At 43.4% G+C, this 27762-nt stretch overlaps 1 protein-coding gene across 1 annotated transcript in view; it reads left to right on the top strand.

Moving 5' to 3' along the window:
• FBXO38 (F-box protein 38) overlaps nucleotides 1-27762 on the top strand; it is a 3050069-nt gene that overhangs the window by 2937345 nt on the left and 84962 nt on the right. The gene's annotated exons all lie outside the window — the stretch shown is intronic.

Raw genomic sequence — 27762 nt, 5'->3', positions numbered from 1 at the left:
GTCTGGAGATTCCCTATGTCCTTATTTATTAGGTCCATGATGATGCACTCACTCCATAGTCTTACATACCAGACTTAATGGGGCGGTAGTTCCCAGGGTTCATAGTTGCAACCCCTTTGTGGAGTGAAATGACTGGAGCAGTGCACCATTCAGCGGGGACAAAGCCTGAAATGAGTCTGTGATTGAATAGGGCACACAGGTGTGGTGCCAGTTCATTTTTGCAATTCATGTAGAACACAGTGCGGGATGTTGTCAGGTCCCATGGCAGCTATATTCTTGGCCTTGGACAGTGTGATTTTTAACCTGTGCAGCTGTAATATTAGGTATTAGGCATCCCTCAGGTATTGTGATTGGCCCTTTAGGTGGTGAGGGGGGGGGGGTGAAGTTGGCATTGAATCTGTCACCCAGTATATTGGCAATGTCTGTTGGCTCAGTGTAGGAGTTACCATTGTGTAGTAGCTCCAAGCAGATTTGAGCATTGCCTTGCAGATTTTTGACATAACTATAGAAGGCTTTGTGGTTGTCTTTAGTATCTGTTGCAATTTTGTTTTCATAGCTAGCTTTAGAGGATTTGATGAGGGATCTCAGCTTTTTGTTGAGACTTACAAGGGAGTTTTTCCCATCTTGGGACTTAACCTTGAGCTGCAACAGTTTCATCCTTCTGTGGTAGAGTTTGTTTATGGCAGGGGACCACCAGATTGGCTTCCTTTTTTTTGGAGGCGAGTGTCTCTTAATATTGGGAGTGGCCCATTCCATGCATTTGTGTATGTGTTCGTACAGTGCATTGGAGTATGATTCAGCAGTCCTGCATTTATTCTCCATTTGCACGGGCATTGTAAAGTTAGCCACCTTAGTTTTTAGAAGCCCAAAGTTGGCTTTGGAAAAGTTTTTTTACGGTGGTTTCCTTTGTGGGGGGTGTGGGTGGGATGTGGATATCCATGGTGACTAGCTTGTGTTCAGATCTGACCCGGGAGGATTTGACAATTGGTGTAGAGCAACGGTCGCCCATATTAGTAATGACCAGGTCGAGGATGTTGCTACCCCTAGTGGGGGTAAGAATGAGCTGGTCCAGGGCATTGGAATTGATGAATTCCAGGAAACGTTGAACAAATGTGTTGGTACTTGAGTAGTTTTCCCAGTTAATGGAAGGGTAGTTAAATTCACCCAGTATGAGGGTGTTGGGTTGGACCTTAATGTTTTTCAGGGTGTTTAGGAATGTGGAGTGGGAGTTTTGGGGCATGGTGGGGGATCTCTAGCTGGCAACAACCTGGATTGCAGTCTTGCCCAATGTTAGTTGCAACTGGAGTATCTCTGATGCGTTATTTTGGGCTGCTAGTCTGGAGGTGTACATATCCTTTATGAACATGGAGACACCACCGCCTTTAGGGGTTCATTCCACATTTTGGGGCCGACAGGTGTGGTGTGAGTTATTGCCTGGAAGTGAAGGAGTGCTTTCAGGTCCCTTGAAACAGGTCTCTGTTACTGCACAAATATCAATGTTCTCCATTTTAAGGAGCGCTTCGAATGAGTGCATTTTGAGATTTAGACTTCTAACGTTGAGTAGCATAAACATCAGATTACTTGTTTGATACTTCTATTGCCTCTCTCTCCTTACTCAAGTTAATATTGTTTAAACTTTCTTTAATCTTTTCCCACTCCACTGCACTGCCAGTTCATCTTCTTTCTCCTTTAAAACTTGTAAATACCTCCATCCAGCATCTAAATCCCTTTTTTAAATAAGTATGTTGAAAAGCACCAGTGTCTTAGCCCATTACCTACTTGCAGTACTTTCGGTTGTGCCAGTACTGGTATATGTTTTGATAATATTATAGGGTGTGTTTTGTATGTAAAATCTGTCCATTCTAGCCGATTTCCCATATTGCTGGGCACACAATATGCAAAGTTTTCACAGTGCTCATCATCACCAGTAATGTCTAGCAAATAAATACTTTCATATACTTCTCTAAAAATCTTGATGCCTTATCTAATCTACATCTTCACCAACCCCCTAAGACGTTTTTGCAGATTTGTAACTAAATTCCCGTCACTGCCAATTAATAACAATCCTTGCTAATGTGCTAGAATCTACCCAGAATAGCTCTTAGTTCCCCTTTTAATTTAGGTAAGATGTAAGCATTCATCATTGTTAGTCTTGTCTCATTCAATTACACTTAATTGTCATGCACCTACCTTTCTGATCTATTTCTTCTTCACAAATAAACCTGCAGCCTTTATTAAGGAGGGCCAGATGTTCATCGTGTTACCCTTTTGCAGTCATCACACTTGGGTTATCCTGTCGTCAGACAGTCCCGCAGTTGGCTGGAATTCCAAAGTCTTGGTCCGGCGTCGGTTGCTGTCGCCTCTTCCCTGACATCAGTGCGCCAGGTGTATATATAATGCAACCAACGCCATTTTCCCCAGTCTTTCTTGCCGCGCGGTGCCCGAAGCAGAAGCAGTTCACAAGTGCCGGTCGGCCGACTCCTGAGATTTTCGAATTCGAATTTCAGACCGAAGTCTTCTATAAAGCTAAGTACCCCGTTGGGGAAACTTTTCTTGCCTCAGACCGATGTCAGAAAAAGTTAACAATTGTATTTCTTGTGGGAAGCAAATACCTCATAAGGATTTTCATTCTTATTGCATACCTTGCCTAGGCCCAGACCACAACGTCACTTCTTGTCGGTTTTGTGCTAGGTTTAATAAGCGTACTATTAAAAGACGCTTTGATTTCGCACGACACTACTTCGGTAGGAAATTTAACTACACCATGCCATCGGAGCAACCGACTACCGGCGTGCACAAACAACGCAGGGATAAGGACAGGCAGCCCAGGCCTAAGCCAGATTCCGAGGCCTCGGCTTATCCAGTCTCCGGTTCTCCGGTCCTCAGTGAGGCTCTGACGCAGCCCCTGACTACGGCAGATCTGCAACCCGAGACCGCTACGGAAATTTTGACAGAATGTACCAGGCCGACGCAGCCTTTTACTTCAGGCCCTTCCGACGACTTTGCTTCAAAAGACGTCGGTGCTACAGAAACGCCATCAGTTTCTGAAGACGTTTTCAGACCGACAATTCTCACCATTAAAACGTTTTCTAAGTCGAAGACTCCTTCTAAATCTAAAAGGACTGCATTTCAGTCTCCTGTTCAAGGCCCTATGCCTAAGAAACAGTTGCTCAAAATGGCTGAAGATTTGATTTCTTTAATCAGGGGTTCACAGCCCCCTCCTGACAAAAGGCCTAGACAAGAGGAAGATTTTGCTTCCTCTGAACAAATGTCCATTTCTTCAGACTCCTCTGAGGACCAAGACTATTCCTTCTCTCCTTATGAAGATTCTGATTCTTAGGACTCTGTTCCCTCAGCTTCTCCTCCTGAAGACTTCTCCTTTGGGGAAACTTTACACACTATGAGGGAACAATTTCACTGGGAAGGTCAAGACTACTCTGATTCAAAGAAAAGGCTCAGAGAGTTTCTTTTACTCCCCCAACACAGACCACTTGCCATCCCACCAGTTTTGGACATTGTGGATGATGTCTATTTAGAATCCAGTTTCAACCCAGACTCTCTACCTCCTGCTCCGGCTAAGCCTGACAGATACTACAGAGTGCCTGATTCCCACAAATTTCTTTACAAAAGCCCAGTAGCTGACCCAGAGATGATCTCCCAGGGTCCCAAGGGGGCTAAGGCTTCTATGGCTAAAAACCAAGTACCTTCTGAGAGGGATTCCAGAGCACTAGACAGGTGGGGGAAAAAGGTTTACACCTCAGCCACACTAGCTATGAGGGCACTGAATTGTCAATTTCATATGCTTAAGTATCAGCAATTTCTAATCTCTCAGTTAAAGCAAAGAATAACCACTCTCCCTCAACAATCTGAATTGAAAGAAGTACAGGATCTGTTGCACGCCACTGAGCAGGTTATACCTTACAATGTGGGTTTGATTCTTTGGAGGCCTCCTGCAGAGCAGCTGTCACTGGGTCTGTTATACGTAGGCATGCTTGGTTAAAGGAACAAACTCTGCCTGATCATGTTAAAGCAAAACTACTAGATGCTCCCTTACAGCAGGATGTTCTTTTTGGAGTTAAAGCAGAAGAAGTTTTAAAGAAAATGGAAGATAAGGCAAAATCTATGCAGACAGTCAAAGATTTCCTACAAGTACAACCCCCTCGCTTCAGCAGAAACTGGCCAACAAAAAATTGGTCCTTTCCAGCCACTGACAGACCACAGAGGGGTAAATACAGACGCCCAAGGGGCAGAGGACAACCACAAGCCCAGTATAAACCTCGCCAATGGGGCACTACAACACAGAAGGGAGGAGAAGACAGGTCTCAATCCACCAGAAGGCAAACTCAATGACTTGCACCTCATCTGGCCAAGCAATACTCTCTTGGCAGCCCCTTTGGGGGGAAAACTCGCACTTTTTGCAGACAACTGGCACATAGTCACAAAGGACAAATGGGTCCTAGACATAATTTTACGAGGATACAGATTCCACTTTCACACCTTGCCAATGAAAAGAGGAATGCCAAACCTGCCACAAAATCAATGGGCAGAGGCACAAAAGCAAATTACAGCTCTCATGGACATGAGAGCCATTCAGCTGGTACCTACTCGAGAGCAAGGCCAAGGATTTTACTCAAGACTCTTTCTAGTGCCCAGAAAGGACAATGTCTGGAGACCAGTTCTGGACCTTTCAATTCTAAACACTTACTTACAAGTACCCAAATTCAAGATGCTAACACTACAGCAGCTACTTCCCATGTTGGGCAAGGAAGCATGGCTAGTAACGTTGGACCTCAAGGAGGCATACCTGCATGCCCCCATCAGACAAAGTTGCAGAAGATACCTCCGTTTCATTGCAGGTTCAACCCATTACCAATTCTCTGCACTGCCCTTTGGCTTATCTACTGCGCCCAGAGTTTTCACAAAATGCCTGGCACCTGTAGTTACATACTGCAGACAAAGAGGAATTCAAATATATCCATACCTGGACGACTGCCTCATCCAAGCAGAAAGCAAAGACATTCTCTTACATCATCTGGCCTTTGTAAAGCATCTACTAAACTGCCTGGGGTACACAGTAAACAAAAAGAAGTCAAAACTAGTACCCTCACAAAAAATGACATTCCTGGGTGCCAGCTTGAATACAACGGCCCAGAAGGTTTATCTTACGCCAGACAAGCAACTACAACTGACTCAATATTTCAAGACAATGGCAACAAAGACCCAATTAACTGCAAGAAAAATTCTGCAGGCTTTGGGCTTCATGGCATTTTGCATACTAATAATACCATTTGCAAAGCTGCATATGAGGAAATTACAGTGGTACCTAAAAAGCGTATGGTCTCAACACAGCCACAGCTTGGAAACAATGATATCTCTCATTCCCTGCCTACAACAGGAATTTCTATGGTGGTCACAGGCATGTCACCTCAACAAGGGTCAGCCTTTCACCTTGCCCCCAGCCAGGCAGACTATCACAACAGATGCTTCAGACTACGCCTGGGGGGCACACATGGCAGGACAATGCATTCAAGGCCTATGGACTGCAGATCAAAGAAATCTGCACATAAATCAAAAAGAGATGCTAGCTGTACAGAAAGCTCTGACAGCCTTCAAGGATCTATTACATCCAGGACAACTTGCAATAAAGACGGACAACACCACAGTAATGTGGTACATAAACAAGGGGGTACACATTCCTACCCTCTATGCAGGTAAGCAATGATCTTATGGAACACAGCTCTGGCCTACCAAGTCCAGTTACAAGCTCAATTCCTGCCAGGACAGAAGAACACATTAGCAGATGACCTCAGCAGAAACATCAAAGGTCCCCACAAGTGGAAACTAGATCCACAAATATTTGCAATGATAACTCAAAAATTGGGCCTTCCAAACGTAGACCTGTTTGCCAGTCCTCAAAACTACCAACTGACAAAATTTTGTACAAGGACATTCCACCATCAAGCTTGGAAAGTGGACTCTCTCTCTTTCAGTTGGAAAAACCTGACAGCATATGCCTTCCCTCCATTACCTCTCCTCACAAAGGTTCTTTTGAAGGTCAAAAAGGAGAGACCACGACTGATTCTCATAGCCCCAGACTGGCCACGCCAGCACTGGTACCCGCTATTGAAAAATATGGCCCACAGCCCACCATGGATATTGCCTCAAATACTGCATTTGCTCACACAACAAAACAAACAGATTCTTCACAGCCAGCTCAAAACTTTAAATCTGGCTGCATGGCAAACCAACTAAACATCCAACCAGCTCCTCTTTCACAAGCAGTTCTGGATGTTATTCTGGAAGCCAGGAGGCCAAGCACCAGGAAGGCTTATTTGGACAAATGGAAAAGGTTTTGTGCCTGGAACCAAGCTAAAGGCCAAGACACAATTCAGCCTCACATGCCTCACATTCTACAGTATTTAGCTGAGATGTTGCACAAAGGACTTTCCTTTTCCTCAATTAAAATCCATGCTTCAGCTATTTCAGCTCACTACAACATGGAGCCACCTTTATTTTCACATCCTTTTCTAAGGCAGTTCCTCAGAGGGGCAAAAACATTAGACCACCCAGGAGAGCTTCTACACCAACATGGAACCTCAACTTTGTTCTGGAAAAACTAACGCTACCTCCCTTTGAACCAGCTTTCTCTGCAGATCTTCAGTTCCTATCATGGAAGACTGCCCTGCTCCTAGCAATAACTTCGGCTAGGAGAGTCTCAGAGCTACAGGCACTAATGGCAGTGGAACCTTTCCTCATTTTTCATCAAGACTGAGTTTCTCTATGAACTAATCCTTCCTTTATGCCTAAGGTGGTTTCCAGTGTAGCTTTAAATCAAACCATCCACTTACCCACCTTCTTCCCCAATCCACAGAACAAAGGTGAGAGACTCCTGCATTCCTTGGACATTCACAGGCAGCTTCGTTACTACTTGGACAAAACTAAGGCTTTAAGAAAAACTGACCAGCTCTTTGTATCCTATGCTACAGCTTCTCAAGGGAAGGCTATATCTAAGCAAACCATTTCTAAATGGATAGGTCATTGCATACGTTTCTGCTATACCCATCATGAGAAACCAGTTCCTGCTTCTACCAGGGCAACAGCTACCTCTACAGCCTTTCTCAGGGGGGTTCCAACCAAGGAAATTTTAGAAGCTGCAACTTGGAGTTCAGTGCACACCTTTACCAAACACTATCACTTACCTCTTTACTCTAAGTCCAGGGCGGGCTTCGCCACTGTAGTTCTGCAGGGCCTTATTGCCTCCACTAATCCTATATGATACCTCCCCCCTACCTTAGCTTTGGGATTCAACCCAAGTGTGATGACTGCAGCAGGGTAACATGATGAACATAGTACAGTTTTGTACCTACCTTAAATGTAGATGTTCGAGTGTTCACCCTGCTGCAGTCCAGGTTACCCTCCCTCCATCCCCTCTGATCTACTGGCAAAATCTCTTCTATGCCTTACTGATGTATTTGCTTATGGCTGAAGGGATTTTGTGTTTGTGCAGTGTTCACTCCATTTGATACTAATTCTGACCACCTTTTTGGGGACACCTGACATGTGGGGCAAGAAAAACTGAAGAAAATGGCGTTGGTTGCATTATATATACCCCTGGCGCACTGACGTCAGGGAAGATGTGACAGCAACCGACACCGGACCAAGACTTTGGAATTCCGGCCGACTGCGGGACCGCCTGACGACAGGATAACCCAAGTGTGTTGACTGCAGCAGGGTGAACACTTGAACATCTACATTTATGGTAGGTAAAAAACTGTACTTTCTCTTTTACTCCTCCCCCTTCTCATATGGGAACTATTGCCTGTAATCACAGACTCTTTAATGAGATATTCATGCTCTTTTTTATTTTATGGGTTTTCTGCAACATGAATACCTTCACCGAACTCTTAAAACAGATACGTTATCTTGTCTTTCTGCTTGTTGATTTATCAGGCTGTTCACATTCCATGTCATAATTTGCAGACTGTCCATACTCCGTATAACTGTATTGCCCTCCCTGCTGTCTCTTAACTTTTCTGGATTTCTGAGTATGCCCATGGTTTGCACTGAGAATCACTTCCATAAATCTTCAACATAATTGTTGCTACTTTACTGTTTCTTTCCATGATATCTTTTTTTCCCTTGTCCCTCCTGTGATGTTCCCACACTGAGCCAGTAATCAAGGAGCCTGAATCCTCACCACTGACACTGGAGAGGGATGCTCACTTGGAATACAAATGGATGCACTCAGTATTTCCAGATACAGCTCTCTGCACCAAGTACAATTTCCCTGAAGAGCACACAGGGAACACTCTCAGTCCTGGGTGTAGCTATCTCTATCTGTCTTCCTGTAGGTCCCCAGTAAGACTCCCCACTGGTACAGCTGTAGGGTTAGGTCCTCAGCCAAGTCCTCCAGCAACTTCTCTGTGAAACCAGTACTTTGTGTCCCTGCTCCAAGTAGCTGTCACACATACACACACACACACACACACACACACACACACACACACACGTGGAAAAGGCTGCCACTGATTTACCTGCTGTGCCCACTTCTGCCTAGAGTATAAGGTAGTTATCCCTGCCAACAGACACTGCACAATCAGCTACTCTAAGGCCTTTAACAAAGGATTCCAATTGTACTGTGTAATATTGATACTAATACAAATGGTAGTAGTTGACCAACACAGCTAGGTCTTCAGGAGTGGTCACCAAATAAATATAAGTATTCTCAAAGGTTAAACACTTCTAAAAGGACCATCCACAATAAAAGTTTTAAATATCTTTAATAATAAATAATAAAAGAGCATGAAAATACTGAATATATATTTACAATAAACCACCGAGTTCAAATCACAAGAAATATTGAAAATAACATTGATGGACAGACTTAGACAAATAATTAAAAACAATATCTAAACTAAGCTTTACTATATTTTCCTGACTGAAGCTATGAGAATTACTATTTCCTACTTACTTAGAGCAAGGAAGATGGTGGTGGTGAATGGTCTTTCTTGTCCTCAGGCCTAAGATGGGAATACTCAATACTGAGAGATTTCTCTTTGTAATATCTAATATTGGCCAAGCTAGCTGGCAGAATGACCTCATCTGGTCACCTGACTCTAGGTTCTCACATTATTCCCCTTTGAAGCTTGAGACAGGATGTTAGCATAGATGTGATAAGATACATATCTAAAGTTTTGCTAATGTTTATGGCAGTGCCTGGGGCTTCCCCTCTTTTTACTCAGCTAATGAACAAAGGCTTCTTCCAGACATGCCATCTCCAGTCCTATTCAGAGCTGCGAGATAAGCACTTCAATGGCCCAACAGGTGGTCCAATTAACAGTATTTTTCTTAAAGTAAGAAGTAAGCTAGTTGTTTAACCTCTTCTCTTCCACTGTAATTTGCTAACATATATACTTACAGTCTCAAATGTATATTCCTTCTCTGTCCAGCAGGACCCACTGTTGAACCATTTTTTAACACTAGCAACTTTACAAATGCATTTTGATTTTCAAATGCCACACAGTTGTAATACATTTGTAACATAAGCATCTGTACAAATCAATTTGATATCAAATGTCATACAGTTTTAATACATTTGCAACATAAGAATTTGTGCAAATCAGTTTGATACTGAAAGGACATATTCTTTCAAGATTTCCAACTGGCTGTACTGGTTCTAGCCCATATCATCACACATCCCCTAGAACATAATCTAACAACCCTGCAGTGCACTGCTATCACTACAAAACTATGTACAATCTTCTCCTATGACACTTCATTATGAAAAACTGACTAATTGGGCAGTTTGCATCGATTAGACATCTAGAACTCCTCTCCTTTTGCAGCCTGGGCTTCATTACCTTTTGCACACAAATGCCATTAGGCCAAATTCAATATTATTGACTGTTGCCAGTGTCTTTTTATAATCCTGACTCCTTAATGCTTTCATCTCTCAACCTTCCAAAAGTTATGAATGCTCTTCCTTATCATTGTTGCAGTATTCTTTACTCCTGGGATATCCTGCTGAGGATATATGAAAATCTGGCCAGCATACCAAAGCCTTTACATCTTCTGGGTGCCATACTTCAGACATATGTCCTACATGCAAGGCGTAAGGTACATACTTGATGTACAAGCAACTAATCCTCAGAACTTCTTTGCCATAATTTCGAAAGCTATCTGTGAATTCTGTCTATTAGCCATTCACCATGTTGGTTCATCTACCAGGCCATCTAAAGGTAAGTGCACTGTTGGGATTCCTTCTTTCATTTCTTTCTCCTTGTATTTTTCATGTCATCCAGGAAGGGAAAATGTGAGTGTGTGAGACAGATTCCTCATAAAGCTAGACATTAGAATTCCCTTTTTTGTTTGGGTGCTACACACGACTGCACACAGTGTGAGATTTGTCAGGGGTTTGTCCCTAAGACAGTCCACAGTCATCTGTTGTCCCTTTCTATTTATTTAGAAAACCATTGTCTGAAGCTTTTGGCTTAGGGTGCGATGGCTGAATCTGTCCACTCTGATGTTCAGCTGCCTCTTAAAAAAAAACAAAAAGCCAAAAAGGTGTGTACTGATCCTGCTGCTGCCACCTTCCACCAGACATTTCCATCAGGTTGGATAAGAACCCAAGGAACACCTGGTGTGAACATCAGTTCTCTCTGTGGTAATTAAGTTAGAGGCCGACACGGACCTCTCTACCCACATGTCCGCCGAGACTGTCCATACATCTGGTACAGATGTAGAGTGAGAACCATGGCTGATTATATCTAACGGCCCTAATGGGATTTCCAAAAATTAGTTAGCATAGAGGTGCCTGGTACCCTTATTGAATCTAGACATGGAAGTGGATATTCCTTGAAAATAAAGAAGAAGAAAAAACACATGACTAAGGATCCCCACAAAGAGTGGCAGGACTTTACTCCATGGCATTTCAATGTCATTATGATTCTGAAACCCCCATAAGGTTCATAGGAGATTAATAGGCTAATGGCCATTACAAGCCTAGCCAATATAACCCGATTTTACCCAATATATGGCCCCAGGGGCAAGAGGATGGCATGCATTTGTGCCTGTGTATTGAGTATGTTAGAGATTTCCCCTGTTCATAAAGGACAAATAAGGTTTGTCTGTCCCTGCTCCCTGCTGTTCCACCCATTCTAGAAGGATTAGGGATTCTGATTCTTCAGATGAAGAGTTGGATTTTGGTGAAGATTCTTTGGCATACTCCTCCCAGATCAACTCTCTGTTCACAATGAGGTCTGATGAAGAAGATTCACTGTCACCAATTCTCCGTCTCTTATCTTTTCTGGCTACAGTGAAACACTTTAAGTGGGACTATTCCCAGGTTTCTGATGTTTAAAATATATACTATGAAATCTTGCAAATGGACTCTCCCTGACATTCTGCAGTCCCTCTTGTTTTAGCTGTCCTTTTGGATACCTTTTCTACAGCTCTCAGGTTCCTGACTCCAACCTCTGGCCCAAAGAAGCTAGATAGAAAAGAAGTCCCTGAGAATCACAAATCTTAGAACAAAAGTCCTTCATCTGATCCTGGTGTTGTTTCCATTTCTACAGATAAGCCATTCAAACTGTTATCTTGTTATAAGCTTTTACCTTTTCCTAAAGACAGACAATCTATGGGAAAAATTGTATGCTTCTGCTACTTTGTCTTTCAGGGCCATTAGTTATCAGACCCACATGACTACCTATGTCCTGCCATTCTCTCCCAACTTGGAGGGGGTGATTTATACACCTTTTTGGTCAGTAAGACTTTTGCCTTTTTTCTTTTGAGTTCTTCCTGTCAGGTGACTTGCCACTAATGATGATGATGCGGCTGTTGATGCCTCCTCTAAGGCAGCTGCATCTGGATCTGTAATGAGCAAATACTCTTGGTTGCACCTTCAGGCCTTACCTGAAGACATCAAGGCCAAACTCTTAGATCCCACTGCTGCTGGAGAATTGTTTAAAACTCTTTAGGATAAGAGATGTTCTTCATGTTTCACTTTTGCAGTCATCACACTTGGGTTATCTGCCTGCAGGTAGCCCTCATTCGGCCCGAATACCAGAGACTTAGTATTTCTGCGTTGGATGCTGTCGCTCCAGGACTGATATCAGGTCGTCAGGGGTATAAAAACAGGCAGCCGACGCCATTACATCAGTCTTTCTTGCTGAGGAGCCCGAAACAGAAACAGTTTGCAAGTGCTACCTGAATTTTCGTTTACGAATTTAATAATCCTGAAGTCTTCTAAAGCTAAGTACCCCATTGGGTATCCTTTTTCTTGCTCTAACCGATGTCAGAAAAAGTTAACAATTGTCCTGCCTGTGGAAAGCAAATACCTCACAGAGATCTTCATTATTACTGCGCCACCTGTTTAGGCCCAGACCATGATGACCCTCGCTGTTGGTTTTGTGCCTAATTTAATGCCGGAACCATTCATCGTGGGCTCTCTTTGTCGCAAAGTTCTTTTGCTCTCGATCTCCATATTCTGAAATGGCTTGGTAAGCTATCCGACTACCGATATTCCAAAAAAACATAAAGCTAAAGACAGAGACAGACCGCATAGGTCCAAAACTGCCGACGACACTTCCATTAAGCTAGTCGCCAGTCCGCCGGTACTCAGTGAGTCACTTTCACAGCCCCTGATGCCCGCTTCAGTGGATTTGCATGCCTCTACTGAGACCCATTCGGAGTCGGGTATGCCACAAGACTCTTCTTTGACTATGGAACCTACGGATGTCTCTACCTTGGATGGGTCCGGAGCCGCTGAGCAGGCACCAGCTTCTGAGGCAGTTATTCGCTCAACCGATGCTCAACTCAAACCGACAACTTCTTTTTTAACAAAAACTACCTCGTTTTTAGGCCCAGAGTACGCACTACTCCTAGAAAACCAATGACCAAAGCGCATGCACCTGATCCCATACCACAAAACAAATGCTTAGAATGTCTGAAGACCTTATTACGCTGATTAGGGAGTCAGCCTTCCCCTGCTTAGAGACAAAGAGTCTAGTCCCCTTCAGCTTCTACAGACCAGGAGTCCGATGACTCTGAAATTTCTGATTATGAAGACATGCCCTTATCTGCTTATGAGGATTTGGATGCAGAGGAATCCATTCCCTCTGCCTCCCCTCCAGAGGATTTTTCTTTTGGCAAAACCTTGCATACCTTACGAGAGCATTTCCACTGGGAATGCCAAGACTGTCCTCAGTCCAAAAAGAGACTCAGAGAATTTCCAGAGTTGCCTCAACACAGGCTCTTAGCAATACCCTCTGTCCTGGATGTTGTGGATGATGTTTTTATGGAATCCAGTGTTACTCCTGACACTTTACCTCCTGCCCCTAGAAAACCAGACAGGTACTACAGAGTACCTGACACTCACAAATTTATTTTCAAGAATCCTACTGCTGACCCAGAGGTCACTTCCCAGGGGCCTAAAGGAATAAAGGCTACTACAGCCAAGAATCCCACCCCTTCGGACAGGGATTACAGAGCTTTGGACAGATGGTGTAAGAAGGTATATACCTCTGCAACTCTTGCTATTAGGGCATTGAATTGTCAGTTTCACATGCTGAAGTACCAGCAGCATATTATGGAACTTATTAAACAAAACATGGCAGCATTTTTAGACTGCGCAGAAAATAAAGAATTGCAGGAGCTTATGCACTCTGCAAGCCAAGTCAGCAAGCATACTTTGCAGTGTGGCTTTGGCACCCTAGAAGCATCTTGCTGGGCAGCTGTCACTGTCTCTGTACTGAGAAGACATGATTTACTGAAGGAGCAGACCTTGCCAGGTCATGTCAAATCAAAGTTACTAGACGCTCCTTTGAATAAGACTGTTTGTTTGGCACCAAAGCAGAAGAGGTTCTTAAAAAGATGGAAGAAAAAGTTAAGTCTATGCAGACTGTTAAATAATTCTTACAAGTGCAACCTCCTAGACTCAGTAGGCATTGCCCTTTCAAACACTGGTCCTTTCCAGCCCCCTTCAGGCCTTCTCAAACCAGACCCAGGGGAAACACAGACCACCCAGACTCCAGTCTCAGGGTATGCAGAGATCTAAGCAATGGAGTACCCCCACCCCTAAAGCAGGAAGTGGTAAGCCACCTCCTTATGGAAAAAGCTCACAATGACTTATTTACTCCACTCCCCAGCCCTGCCCAGTTGCTTCTGCCCTAGGAGGAAAAATTGCCCTTCATGCAAAAAACTGGATGTCCATCACTCAGGACTGGTGGGTCCTCAACATTGTATCCCAGGGGTACAAATTTTACTTCCATTCACTGCCAACCCCAAGCGGGTTTCCAGACCTTCCTCCAAACCAGTGGGCAGAGGCTCAAAACCAAGTACTTTCCTCTACTCAATATCAGAGCTATTCAGCTGGTTCCAGTAGAATAGGGGTCAAGGATTCTACTCCAGACTCTTCCTGGTACCCAGGAAAGAGGGGTCTTTGCACCCAATCCTGGATCTTTCCATTCTCAACACCTTCCTGGTGGTATCAAAATTCAAAATGCTTACCCTACAACAGCTTCTTCCTAAGCTAGCCAAGGATGCCTGGTTAGTCACCCTAGACTTTAAGGAAGATTATCTGCATATCCCCATAAGGGAATCATGTAGGAAGTATCTACCTTTCAGGGCAGGGTCTATGCATTATCAGTTCTCTGCACTTCCCTTTGGCTTATCTACTGCACCCAGAGTAATCACAAAATGCTTGGCTCCAGCCAGTGCATACTGCAGACAGAGAAATATCCAAATTGGACTTGGCAACTGCCTGATTCAGGCGGACCATCAGGAATTGCTGCTGCAGCACCTGAAATTTGTGAAAAACCTTCTCACCTCCTTGGGGTACAGCATCAATGAAAATAAATCAAAACTGGTACCCAGTCAAAAGGTGGTATTCCTGGGAGCAAGGTTGGACACAACTTCCCAGATGGCATTCCTCACCTCAGAAAAACAAGTCTATCTGACAGACTACTTCAAACAAATGGCCACCAGAACCCAGCTATCCGCAAGAAAAATACTGTAAGCCCTAGGGTTCATGGCCTCATGTATACTGCTGATTCCATATGCAAGACTGCATATGAGGAAACTCTAATGGTACTTGAAAAGTCTTTGGTGCCAACATTCTCAGGACCTGGAAACAGTCATTCCTATCATATCTTGTCTAAGGACAGAGTTCCTCTGGTGGGCAGAAGCATGCAACCACAACAAGGGACTGCCATTTACTCAACCCCAAGCTGCTCAGACCCTAACCACAGATGCATCAGACTATGCCTGGGGGGGCACACACGGATGGAAAATGTATTCAGGGCGACTGGAGCCCAAGTCAAATTCATCTGCACATCAACCAAAAAGAGATGCTAGCTGTACAGAATGCCCTGACAGCTTTCAGATCCCTAATCCTTTCAGGACAACTGCTAATAAAAACAGATAACACCACAGTTATGTGGTACATCAACAAGCAGGGGGGAACCCATTCCTACCCACTCTGCAGGCTAGCCATGGCCCTGTGGAACATGGCCTTGGACATTCATGTCCATCTGCAAGCTCAATTCCTGCCAGGCAAACAAAACTTGTTGGCAGACTTGAGCAGAAATCTTCTAGACCCTCACGAGTGGCAATTGGAGAGCAGCACCTTCAACCTTGTGATTCAGAAATGGGGGACCCCAGAGGTGGATCTCTTTGCCTCCCCCTTCAACCACCAGCTCAGCAAATTCTGCACCAGAAATCCTCACAGCAGGGCCTAGAAGGTGGATGCCCTATTTTTTAGTGGGTAAATCTTTCAATCTATGCCTTTCTTCTGCCCCTCCTTTCAAGAGTATTACTCAAGATAAAGCAGGACAGACCAAGGACAATTCTGATTGCCCTGGACTGGCCACGCCAACACTGGTACCCACTCCTGCGTAGCCTGACATTGGTGCCACCCTGGCATCTACACCAGAATCCAACCCTCCTCTCTCAGCAGGAGGAACAGATTCTGCATCCACAACTGCAAACCCTAAATCTTGCAGCCTGGCTTATTCCTTGAATTCTCCCCTAGCAACCTTAAACAAACAGATGCTGGACGTCATTCTTGAATCCAGAAGACCCAGTACAAGAAAATCCTATGCTGATAAGTGGAAAAGGTTCCGCTCATGGATTCAATCTAAAGGAGAGGACACAACACTGCTCTGTCTGCCTCTTATCCTGGATTACCTAGCAGATCTACTCCACAAAGGCCTGTACTGCACTCCTTGGACATGCACAGACAGTTCAGATTCTACCTTGATAGGACTAAGCCCTTCAAAAAATCTGACCAGTTACTAGTCAGCTTTGCAACAGGGGCAGAGGGCAAGGCCATTTCAAATCAAACCATTTCCAAATGGATAGCACATTCCATCCATTTCTGCTACAAGCACCATTGGAAACCAAACCCCTCAGGGGTTAAGAACACATTCCACTAGGGCAACATCTACCTCTACAGCATTTCTCAGGGGAGTCCCTACCTGGGATATCCTGGAGACTGCTACCTGGAGTTCTATAAACAGCTTCACCAAGCTTTACCACCTGCCTATCTTTTCCAAATCCGGGGCAGGATTTGCTACAGGAGTCCTGCAAGGCATACTAGCCAGCCCTAACTTCTTGACTGCCTCCACCCATCTTCAGCTTTGGGAATCCACCCAAGCGTGATGACTGCAACAGTGAAACATGAGGAACATAGTTCAGTTGTGTACACTTCCCATAAATGTAGATGTTCGAGTGCATTCACTGTTGCAGTCCTGGTTTCCCTCCCTTCAGCCCTGGTTTTCTCTGTGTGTGTGTCTCTCTCTTTCCTGTCTATGGCTATTACTAACCCCCTTCTGAGGTATTGGTATCGGTATCAGTATTTACTTTTTACTGGTGGTGTATTCCCTACCATAACCTAGCTCCCTATTTAGGGGGCTCCTGACATTTGGGGCAAGAAAAACTGATTTAATGGCGTTGGCTGCCTGTTTTTATATCCCTGACAACCTGATGTCAGTCCTGGAGTGACAGCATCCAACACAGAAATGCTAAGTCTCTGGTATTCTGGCTGACTGAGGGCTACCTGCAGGCAGATAACCCAAGTGTGATGACTGCAACAGTGAATACACTCAAACATCTACATTTATGGTAAGTGTACACAACTGTACTTTATGCAGGATTTCAAGTAAATATTTTGTTTCCCCCATCCCTAAGTTCCAGAGAAATTATCCATCTAAAGCTTCCTTAGTCTGTAGGTAGCCTAGACAGCCTGACAGGAGCAAGAGGGTTCCTAAGAGAATTTTCACAGAACAAACATGTAGAGTTCTGAGGGCTGAAAACCTTATTTTCCTGACAAGTCTGCCTCTGTCTGACATATAGCCTCCACTCCCCTCAGCTAAATTCCTGTGTCCTTCAGATTGTTTCATTTCCTGTTTGGAATCAAGTAAACACAGACACCTGGATACTCTCAGTTATTCAAACTGGTTATTTTATGACTTGGCTGTCACTTAATCCACTCTTCAGCCTCCTCCCTGGCCATCTCCCTCATTGTTCTTTGCTTCTGTAGTATCTGTTTTAACAGGGACCATCCGACCTGTCTCCTTATCTTAGCAGGAAATACGTTTTTTTTCCAGTATGTTTCTGGTTTCCAATGAGTGTTTATGGAGGTCCATTCTAGATTAGTCTTTTTTAACACATTTCTCAAGGTCTCTCATCTTTCAGGATGTTGTCTCTTCAGACACTTTTCCCGTTACTGCTTCCTCAACCCTTTCTGGCATCTCTGGATTTGAAGGACCACTTACCTTCATATTCACCCTCTCTTCAAGAAGTTTTTATGTTTCTGTGTTTCTTCCTCTCATTATCAGTTTTCTGCTTTGCTTTTTGGTCTTTCTACAGCTCCAAGGGTCTTTACAAAAAGTCTGGCTCCTGTGGTAGCCTTCTGCAGACCAGGGAATTCAAACATGTCCTTATTTGGACAATATTTTAATTCAAGCTCCCTCTCAGCAGCTCCTGCTTTTGAATTTACACTTCACTATGCTGCTTCTGTGCAGTGTGTGGTTCACCTTCAATTTCAAAAAGTCTGTGTTGACTTCCTCTCAGAACCAAGAGTTTCTGGTTTGCAGGATTCAGACCCTTCCAATGTTGGCTTGTCTCCCACCTCCTAAGGTCCTCTCTTTGATTGCTTATTTCCAGGCACTTTTTCCTCTTCCAGTCCTTTCTGCGAGGGGATTTTTCCAAGCTTTGGGGTACATGGCATCCACTGTTCCCATGATTTCCTTTGCTAAACTCCACTTGAGGAAATTTCTTTGGTATCTCAAGACTGTTTGGCTCCATCACTGTCACCCTCTGGAATATCTGCTTTCTCTCTTGACTAGTCTCAAGCTCAGGCTTCACTGGTGGATTCATCAGATTTCCTTGAATCGAGGTCTCCCTTTTCAGGTTCTTCTTCTTACTAAGGAGCTGTACACAGATGCTACTGATCATGCTTGTGGGCCTCTAACAGCTTAAACGTCCAGGTCCTTTGGTCCATTCGACTGGTAGAGAACATCAAAATGAAGGACATGAGGTCTCTAATGTGATGATGTCAATTTTCATTTTATCATTGACATATGGGTTCGGTTCCGATATCGGAACTAGCTTGGCCTTTACTACAGCTCGTGCAAGCCAAAAACTCTCTTTACCCGCAGTCCCTCTCTCTCAGTTACTTCAGATGTCCTTTGACGCTTTGCAAGACAGACGCATTCTCCATAGCTCTCAAGCTAAGTACATTTTCTTAATAATTTTCAAAATTTTCTTCATAATCCTGTTACATCTTTCCTTCGTCTTTACTGTCTTATAGCCTTATAGTCTCCTTTTGCCTTTTCTCTACCCCTTTATAGTTAGTTTTTCTCATTTCTGTACACTTTTGTGTACCTCTATCATTGCTGATAGTCTCTTTCCATACTCTTTGTGTACCTTCGCTGTCATTGTTGATAGTTACCTTAACTTTCTGTACACTTTGTGTATCGTTACTATCCTTGTTGATCGTTTTCTTCCTTTCCTGTCTTTAAAGTTTTCTTCCTTTCCTTAAAAAAAAAAAAAAAAAAAAAAAAAAACACTTTCCTATCCTTTTTTCTAGTTGTTTAGTGTCTTTTCTGCATACGTTGTTGTGAGACTGTGGTGTGTGCTTCATTTTGTTATGGCTAAAAAGTCTAAGGGTCCCTCTGGCTACAAAAAAATACCAGACGTGTGGCCACAAGATCCCTTTTTTGGATTTGCAATTCTTGTGTGTCTGTTGTTTGGGTCCTGTTCACTTGCAGGAGGATTGTAACATTTGCCATGGCTTTAGTCACAGACCCGTGGTAGAAAAAAAAATAAGTTAATTTTGAAAGGCTTGATTCATTCCACCTTTGGAGAGGCTATATCTACTCATGAAAAGAGTAAGTCAGATATTTTTTCTCCTTCCTCCTCCTCCGTAGAGAAAACCAGAAAGAGGAGTTTGTCGGTACCAACTTCTCCACCGGCACCAGCACCAGCACCAAAAAGCCTGTCAGAACCGAAGGACTTGTGATCTAAATCTTCGGTACTGAGAGAATCTCTGGTACAGACTTTTCTGGAATATGAAACATTGATGCTGAAACTCTCAACACAAGACAGAGTACCTTCTGGCTCTTCATCGGCACTTTCTTCTTCGGTGCCAAGTGATGGTACACTGCAAAAAGAAATTTTGCCCAGGCAACCTTCTCCCCTTCCGTTGATCTCTTTGTATGTGAACTGCTGAAGTTTTCCTACAAGGGCCTACATCGCCATCTGTAATGTCAGTCCATTCCACCAACTGGTGAGTAAAATCCTAGGGGTGAGAGGTTTGACAGGACTTTCTTCGGCCCCGACCTCTGCAGGTTTGGGTGCCAAATCGAGTTCCTAGCTTTGAATCGTCCGGCGCCAGTTGCATCGGTTCTGGAGATCTCTGTCTCTTAAGAACTGGTAATTACCCTGAGTTTTTCAGTTCTTTTGGATCTGGAGACCTCCTGGGGCTGTATCTGCCCTGTTGGCTCTGAAAGCATCGGCACAGTTCACCTCGGCTCCAGCTTCTGTCTTGGGCTGTCTCGTTGGAGCTGGGAGTGACCACTGTTTTGAGGGAGTCTATTTCGGTTCCGGGCTTAATTCCCTCTTCGGGGGGACCAGCCTTCAAGGCAATGGAGCACACTTATTGCAGTCACTGAATTGGCTTCTTCCTTCTCTGAGTAAATACACTCCTATCGTTCCATTAATCGACCTGTCTCTCCACTGGGGTAATGAGTACCAAAACCGCAGGAACCACAGATACAAATTCTGTCATCTTCTGATACCTCACCAGACTATCCCCTGAGGAGGTTCCTCAGAAGAAAAAGTACAAGAGGAAGCACTTAGATTCCCCTCAGGAATCAGTTACAGAAAGCACTGATTTTGATGAAGGGGAAGGGTCCCCAGGTCACCCCCTGATGGTGTCTCATTTGGAAACATCCTCGAAATTTTGAAACAGAGGGATGACTGAAAGTCCCAAAACCCTTCCTCAGAAGAATCGGTTTACCTGCGGGCTTTTGGTACCTGCCCATTTACCTCTTAGGTGATTCTGTCAACTGATGAGCTCATTCAGTTGATCTCCCAGTGGCCATGGAAGGCACCTGCCACTATTGAACCCATCCCCAAGAGACCAGACAAAATTTTATCAGCCTCTGAGGACAAACAATTTGGGGCTAAAAGTTTAGCGGTACATCCCAATGGTCATGGTGGCCACCATTAAAAAGGAACTTGCAGAGGAGAGTTCATCTATCCATCCTCCCAACAGAGAGTCTCGGGTGATGGATAAGTTTAGGAAGTGGGTTTACGCTTCATCGACCTTTGCCTTAAGGTCTTTGAATTTCCTGGCACATTTTACCAGGCTCCATAGGGATCTGATTAAGGAGCTGTCAAACACCCTTGGAGAAGCTGTAACTGAGGGAGTACAAGAGAAGGTTGCTTCTCAGTTGGCAACCCTGGAGTCTGTGTAGAACTCGTCCATGAGGCTCATTGTACATGCAGCCGAAGGGGACCCACCAGATCACCGGGATTACACGTAGCCATAAGGAGAGACAACTGAATGTGCCTTTGCAGAGCCATTTAAGTCTTCATTCTTCAGTGCTTCTTTTGACTGATTGTCCCTGTTTAGCCTGACTGTTAGAGAGACATTATCCAGGTGTGAGAAGGATGGTAAGATGCTTTCTGCTATGGGCATTCATTTTTCCACTCCCCAAAGATCCTTTTCCAGGAATCAGAGGAGTAATGGAAAAATGTGGTTCAAAAAGTCCCAAGGTCCTTTCCAGGACACACGTGGAGTCAGTTCTCCCAGGGACAGAGGAAGGAACCACAATGGAAGATACCATCTACATGGCAGAGTTGGTCTGCAGAACCAGGACTTCAGGGACTCCTTTCCGAGTAAGCCCTTCCAGCGTTCCTGAAGGGAGGCACGATTACTTTCCTCAGGACGCAGTCAGGGGATGCTGATCCTTGCACCTAAACGCCTGGCTAAACATAATAACAGATTCTAGGGTCCAACATATTATTTCCAGAGATTATATCATACCATTTTCCCTTCCTTCCCCAAATGTAAAAAAATCCCAGATGTTCCACCCAATCAATGGGAACCAGTACTTCTAGAAATTCAAAAACTGCTAGACAAGAGAGTCATCCAAGACGTCCCACAAGACAGACAGGATCTGGAGTGTACTGAAGATTCTTTTAGTGCTAAAAAAGTCTTGGAGCTGGAGATCAATTTTGGATTTTAGTGTGTTGAACAAATGAGTTTGACAAATTAAATTCTGGACGGTCAGTGTACAGTTATAAAATAAAATAAATACAGACCATTCTACCATTTTTAGGAAAGGATGACTGGATGCTCTTGATAGATTTTCAGGATGTGTATGACCACATAAAAAGGGACAAGGGCCCCAGAAAGTTCCTCCGCTTCCGTCTGGGAGCCAGTCATTATAAATTCAGGGTGCAGCCCTTTGGGCTCACCACAGCTCCCAGGGTGATCACTAAGTGTATGGCAGTAATAGCAACTCTCTTGAGACTGCAAGGATTCCGGGTTTGTCCGTATTTGGATGACTGGCTCATTACCTCTCTGACCAAGCATCGATTGATAGAGACAAGGAATTAATTTCTCAACACCTGTGCATACCTAGGAATAATGATAAACTATGAAAAATCTCAATTCTCTCCAACTCAGAGTTTAGAATTTATAGGGGTAGTGGTGAATGTGACAACAACTGTAGCATCCCTTCCCCATTGAGACTTCAGAAATACCATAGCCCAGGTTCAAAAGATAATTCAAAACAAGAAGGTACCCACTCATCTGATTTTACAGGTCCTAGGTCCTGTGGCAGCAGCAATAACTCTATTTATTGTAGCCAGATATCACATGAGAATTCTACAATGGCTGCTGGCATCTCAGTGGTCTGTGCTATACCAGCTCATGTCGTACCAGATTTTGATCAGTCATTGCAAGGAACATCTAGCTTGGTGGATTCACTCCAAAGAAATTCTTCTGGGCAGCCGCTTCATCCCTTCAGAACCTAAGGTCATAGTGACCACAGACACCTCCCAGATTGGGGGAGGAGTCTTTTCTGGGCAAGACTGTCCAAGGCAGTTGGTCCCCTTTAGAGGCCAACTTGCATGTCAATGTTCTAGAACTAAGGGCGGTGCTTTTAGCATTGCAAGCCTTTCAAACTGCTCTTTCTGTGGGAACAATTGCAATTAAAACAGTATGTCAGTAGTTTGGTACATCAACAAACAGGGAGGGACCAAATCTTATCCCTTTTGTCAAGAAGCAGTTAGTGTGTAGCAGTGGATGATCACTTCCAATCACTTTCTAATAGTAACACACATTTCGGAGAGTTCCAGTGTGATAGCAGACAAACTGAGCAGATGTGTTCTCCAGCCTCATGAGTGGTTTCTCAATGTAAAAGTGACTGTGAGGATTTTCCTTCACTGGGGCCAGCCTTGCTGTGACCTGTGCACCTCTCCCCTAAATGACAAGTGCAACAAATACTTTGCCCTGATTCCCCCCTGGGGAAGTCGCCAAGAGATGCTCTTCTCCACACTTGACCCCCCCCCCCCCCATACCTCTAATTCCATAATTCATACAGAAAGCACTCAGGCTGAAGAGCAAAGTAATCCTCATTGCACCTTACTGGCCTCAACAGATATGGTTCCCCTTTCTTTGGCCTTATCTGATTCATCCATCTTGAACTCAGGACCTGGCTCCAGACATTCTGAACCTCAAGTTGACAGCATGGTTCCTCCAGTTCCATTAATTGCCAGGCGAGTTAACCTTCCTTCCCTGGTACGCCAAATTCTCCTAGCTTTTTTCATAAGCTTTCCACCCATAAGCTGTACACTAGTAAGTGGAAGAAATTTACTTTTTGGGCTTATGACAAGGATATTGACCCCTTTTTTCACATCTGTTGAAAATGTATTAGATTTCTTAGCCTCTCTTTGCATTGCAGGAGCTTCCTCATCTACCATCATAGTACATCTTGCAGCAATTTCAAATTTCCATAATGGTTTGGAAGAACGTTCCTTGGCATCTCATAGACTTTGTAAGTATTTTTTAAAGGGAACACTTATTGAAACATCCTTTTAAAGATCCTACTCCGCCTTGGGATCTTAACCTAATGTTTCAGTCCATCATGCGTTCTCCCTTTGAACCATCCTCAGATTGTGATCTGAAGTATTTGTCCTGGAAAGTATTATTTTGGGTGGTAACAACTTCTGCTAGAAGGATTTCAGAACTCCAGGCCTTATTATTAGACCACCTTGTCTGATTTTTCATAAAGAAAGAGTTTCCTTACTGACAAAACCCCACCTTTCTACCAAAGGTAGTCTCAGAGTCTAATATCAATCAGACTATTAATTTACCAGTTTTCTTTCCAAATTTTTCTAACAAAGGTGAATACCACTTACATTTGTTGGACGTTCACAGACTGTTACACTTTTATCTTCACAGAACAAAAGATATAAGAAAATCTGACCAATTTTTTTTCAAGTGCAAGATTTGGTAAACCTGACATTAAAATGACTTTTTAGCCATATGGCTCAAAGATTGTGCATCTTTCACCTATAATAGAAAGAAAATTGATTTGCCAAGGCCAGTTAAAGCACATTCTACAAGGGCTGTAGCTAGTTCAGCAGTTTTCCAATCTAGAGCTTCAGTGAGTGATATGGGCAGCACCAGCTTGGGCTTCTCCCCATACCTTTATTACTCATTACAAAGTGGATTTGATCTCTAGGGGAAGGAGCATCTTTTGGTTCACTGGTGCTCAGGAATATCCTTCCATTAATCCTCCCAAGAGTTAAGGTAGCTGGGGACTCTGCCCCATATGTCAAGGATAAAATTAAAATTGACAACATCAGATAAAGAAGTGATGTACTTTCTTTAATGTTCCACATGTGTTGTCCATTTTCATTTATCCTTGACTCCTCTTCCTCCATCCCCCAGCCTTTGAAGACCCTTCTGGTGAAATGGACTGTGTATTCTTAGCATACTGTAGTCTTGGGCATAACAGATGTGGTTTCCTTTAAAGCTTCCTAATCTATCCCCTTTCTTTCTAATCTGGAAACTCAATCTGAGGTAACTGAGAGAGAGAGATTGTGGGTATAGATGAAGCACGAGAGTTTTTGGCTTGCGCGAGCTGTAGTAATAGCCGAGTTGGTTCTGATGTCAGAACCGAACCCATATGTCAAATATAAATGAAAATGGACAACACAGATGGAATGTTATGGTAAGTACATAACATTTTTCTGACTTAGCTCTCCAGACTTTTCTCTCCCTTTGGGTTCTAAGTCCTCTAAACATTTTTACATAAATCACAGCAGTCATGTGGTACATCAACAAGCAAGAGGGCTCAAAATCTGACTTGGTGCAGGCTGGCTCATCAGGCTTGGGATATTGCAGTCCACCATCATTTGATTCTTCAGATAGTCTACATTCTGTCAGAGCACAGTCTGGTAGCAGACTGTTTGAGGAGGTCCAGGACAAATCCTCATAAATGTTTACTTCATATGAAGGTATTGCTGGACATTTTACATCTGTGGGGATACACCTCAGGTATATCTTTTTGTCTGTCCTCTGAACAGACAACTTCCCAGGTTCTGTTCCAGAGTCCCATGTCTTTATGTTGGAAGGGGATGTTTCTGTATGCCTGTCCCCATCTCCCTGTGCTAGCAAAGGTCCTGCACAAGATCATATGGGACACACCAAAAATCTGGTTAGTCCCTTTTGGCCCATACAGCACTGGTTCCCTCTTCTCTTTCATCTGTCCAGGGGCAGTCTTCCAAAGTTAACTCACAGGATGGATCGTCTCACACAAGACTAGGGATCTGTCACTCACCCTCACTTGTCTAATCTTAAGTTGACACTTTGGGTGATAGTGTTTTGATTCCTTTCAGGCACCAATTTTCTAAGGACATTCTTCGGGTTTTGCAGGAGGCCAGAAAACTCATTACTAGAAAATTGTATGTGATTAAATAGAAGAGATTTTTTATTTTGTGTCTCAAGCATGATCTGAACCCTTTTTCTGTGGGAGTTCCTATAGTCCTTTCTTACTTGTTTAAGTTGCTGAATTCTGGATTGGCATATACATCTGTTAAAGTTCATTTGTCAGCAATTTCCACTTGTCTGACTCTGAATCCCTCTTTGGCTTCTAGTTTTGAAGTCAAACAATCATTAAAATATCTCCTTTATATTCATCCTCCAAGAAAACCTGTTCCTCCTTCTTGGAACCTTAATTTCGTTCATGAGAAATTGACCCAGTCCCCTTTTGAGCCCTACAGTTTCTTCTTCAATACAACATTGTACGTGGAAGACAGTATTCTTGGTTGCTCTTACTTCTTCCAAGAGGGACTCTGAACTTCATGCACTCAAGGCAGTTCTACCTTTTCAGATTTTTCACAGGGGCTGCATGTATGTTTATACCAATCCTTTTTTATGCCCAAGGTGGTTAATGACGTGTTCTTGAATCAGTCCATTCATCTTCCTTCTTGTTTCCCTTCTCCACAAAATCCTAGTGAGACAGTTCTTCACACCTTGGATTGACATAGGCAACTCCGATATTACTTGGACAAGACAAAACATATCAGAAAATCTGAGCAGTTTTTGTTTCCTTCCATCCCAGGAAATTGGTTTTAGCAGTGTCTAAGCAAACCATCTCCTCCTGAATTTTTAAAGCAATTTATTTTTGCTATTTTTTTTTTCATTGCAAGCAGCTTTCCATTTCTGTTTGTGCTCATTGTTCCAGAGAACCTTCTCTGGTGCTTTTTTCAAGGGTATGGATATTAGCTCCATCTTGGAAGGTCCCACTTGGTCTTCTGTGCATACTTTCAGTAAACATTGCAAGTTGGATTCCATTTCTAGGGCCAGGGCAGGTTTTGCCATGGCCATCCTTCATAGGTTTTTGGAGGGTTCTTCTGTGGTGCCCTCCATCCATCCTTTACAGTAGCTTTTGCACTGGTCCAGGAGTAATAAAAATACGGCAGCAATGATAAAGAAGGACATAGTGCAGTTGTGCAACATCTTACCATAACAGTAGATGTCCTTCTTCTCACTGTTGCAGTATTCTGACCACCGTCCGACCCCCTGTTACTTATGTTCTTTTCCTTCTGGACAAGGGGGTCTTTCTTTTATCCTCCTATGGCACTTCAGTTCTAAGGATTAGGTGCTTGTACGTCACTTATATATCTTACGCCTTGCACATCGGACATACATGTGACATATGGTGCCTGGAAGATGTAGAGGCTTTGGCATGCTGGCCAGATGTTCAGCTATCCTCCGCAAAATCCCAGGAATAAATAATATTGCTTCAGTAAGACGCAGGTCATCTACTGTTATGGTAAGATCTTATAGAAGTGTACTTTGGTTAGCCTAATTACACTTCCAGGGAAGTAAAATTAAGTATTCTTTGTGACTGGCAGCCTCACAGGTCTCCTGTCATTTACCAACCAATCATAAGGCCAGTTAGAGTTTCCCTTTCATCCCACCCCCAATTCTTTTATTTTTAGAAAAGATCTGATTCTTTCTTTTTCTTTTTTTCATCAGTAGGAAACCAGAGGCAAAATTACAGCCATATCCGATATTCATTTTACAGATGGCAGAATAAGAAAACTTTTATCATAGCCCGCCTAACTTTACTATGTTTTTCACATTTAACAATAGAATTATTCAAACCATTTCATTGTCTTTGGAGAGATTGACACTTTACAGTTCTCTTTCTCCCGTCTATCTCAGGCAGTGTTGGCAGCAGATCTGCCATTAAGGCTAACCTGGTTTTCCTGGAAAATTCTCAATTTCTTTCTGCCTAACCACTACTTTCCTCTTAAATAAAGGAAAAAGTTTCAGTGAAATTGTTTCTGTAAGTACTTCTGTAGGGCTGCTGTATTTTCCCTTATGTCATCACCATTGCTGCTGTATTTTCCCTTATGTCATCACCATTGCTAGCACCTTCCTCCACCCTAACCTCGTCAATTCAAAAATTACTTTTTCAGTATCCAAGAAGGTTCTATATCCATTTGGAAAGAATACTTTCAGAACTGCTACTTGGAAAAATTTAAATCTCAATAACTTCTCTATACATAATCAGATCACTGGGATGGATTTTTCATCAACCCGTTTGCCAGTGAAAAATCATTATTTGCATAAACCCTTGTGTCTTTATATAGAAGTGTTTTACCCTTTCTCTAAAGAATTGACAAAATTCTTTCCTTCAGAAAATACCTTACAGATTTTACCATCACAGGCCT

The sequence above is a fragment of the Protopterus annectens genome, chromosome 4.part0, assembly GCF_019279795.1.
Source record: "Protopterus annectens isolate FY-2018-M chromosome 4.part0, PAN1.0, whole genome shotgun sequence".
NCBI classification, from domain to species: domain Eukaryota; kingdom Metazoa; phylum Chordata; order Ceratodontiformes; family Protopteridae; genus Protopterus; species Protopterus annectens.
This window is presented reverse-complemented; position numbering and strand designations above follow the sequence as displayed.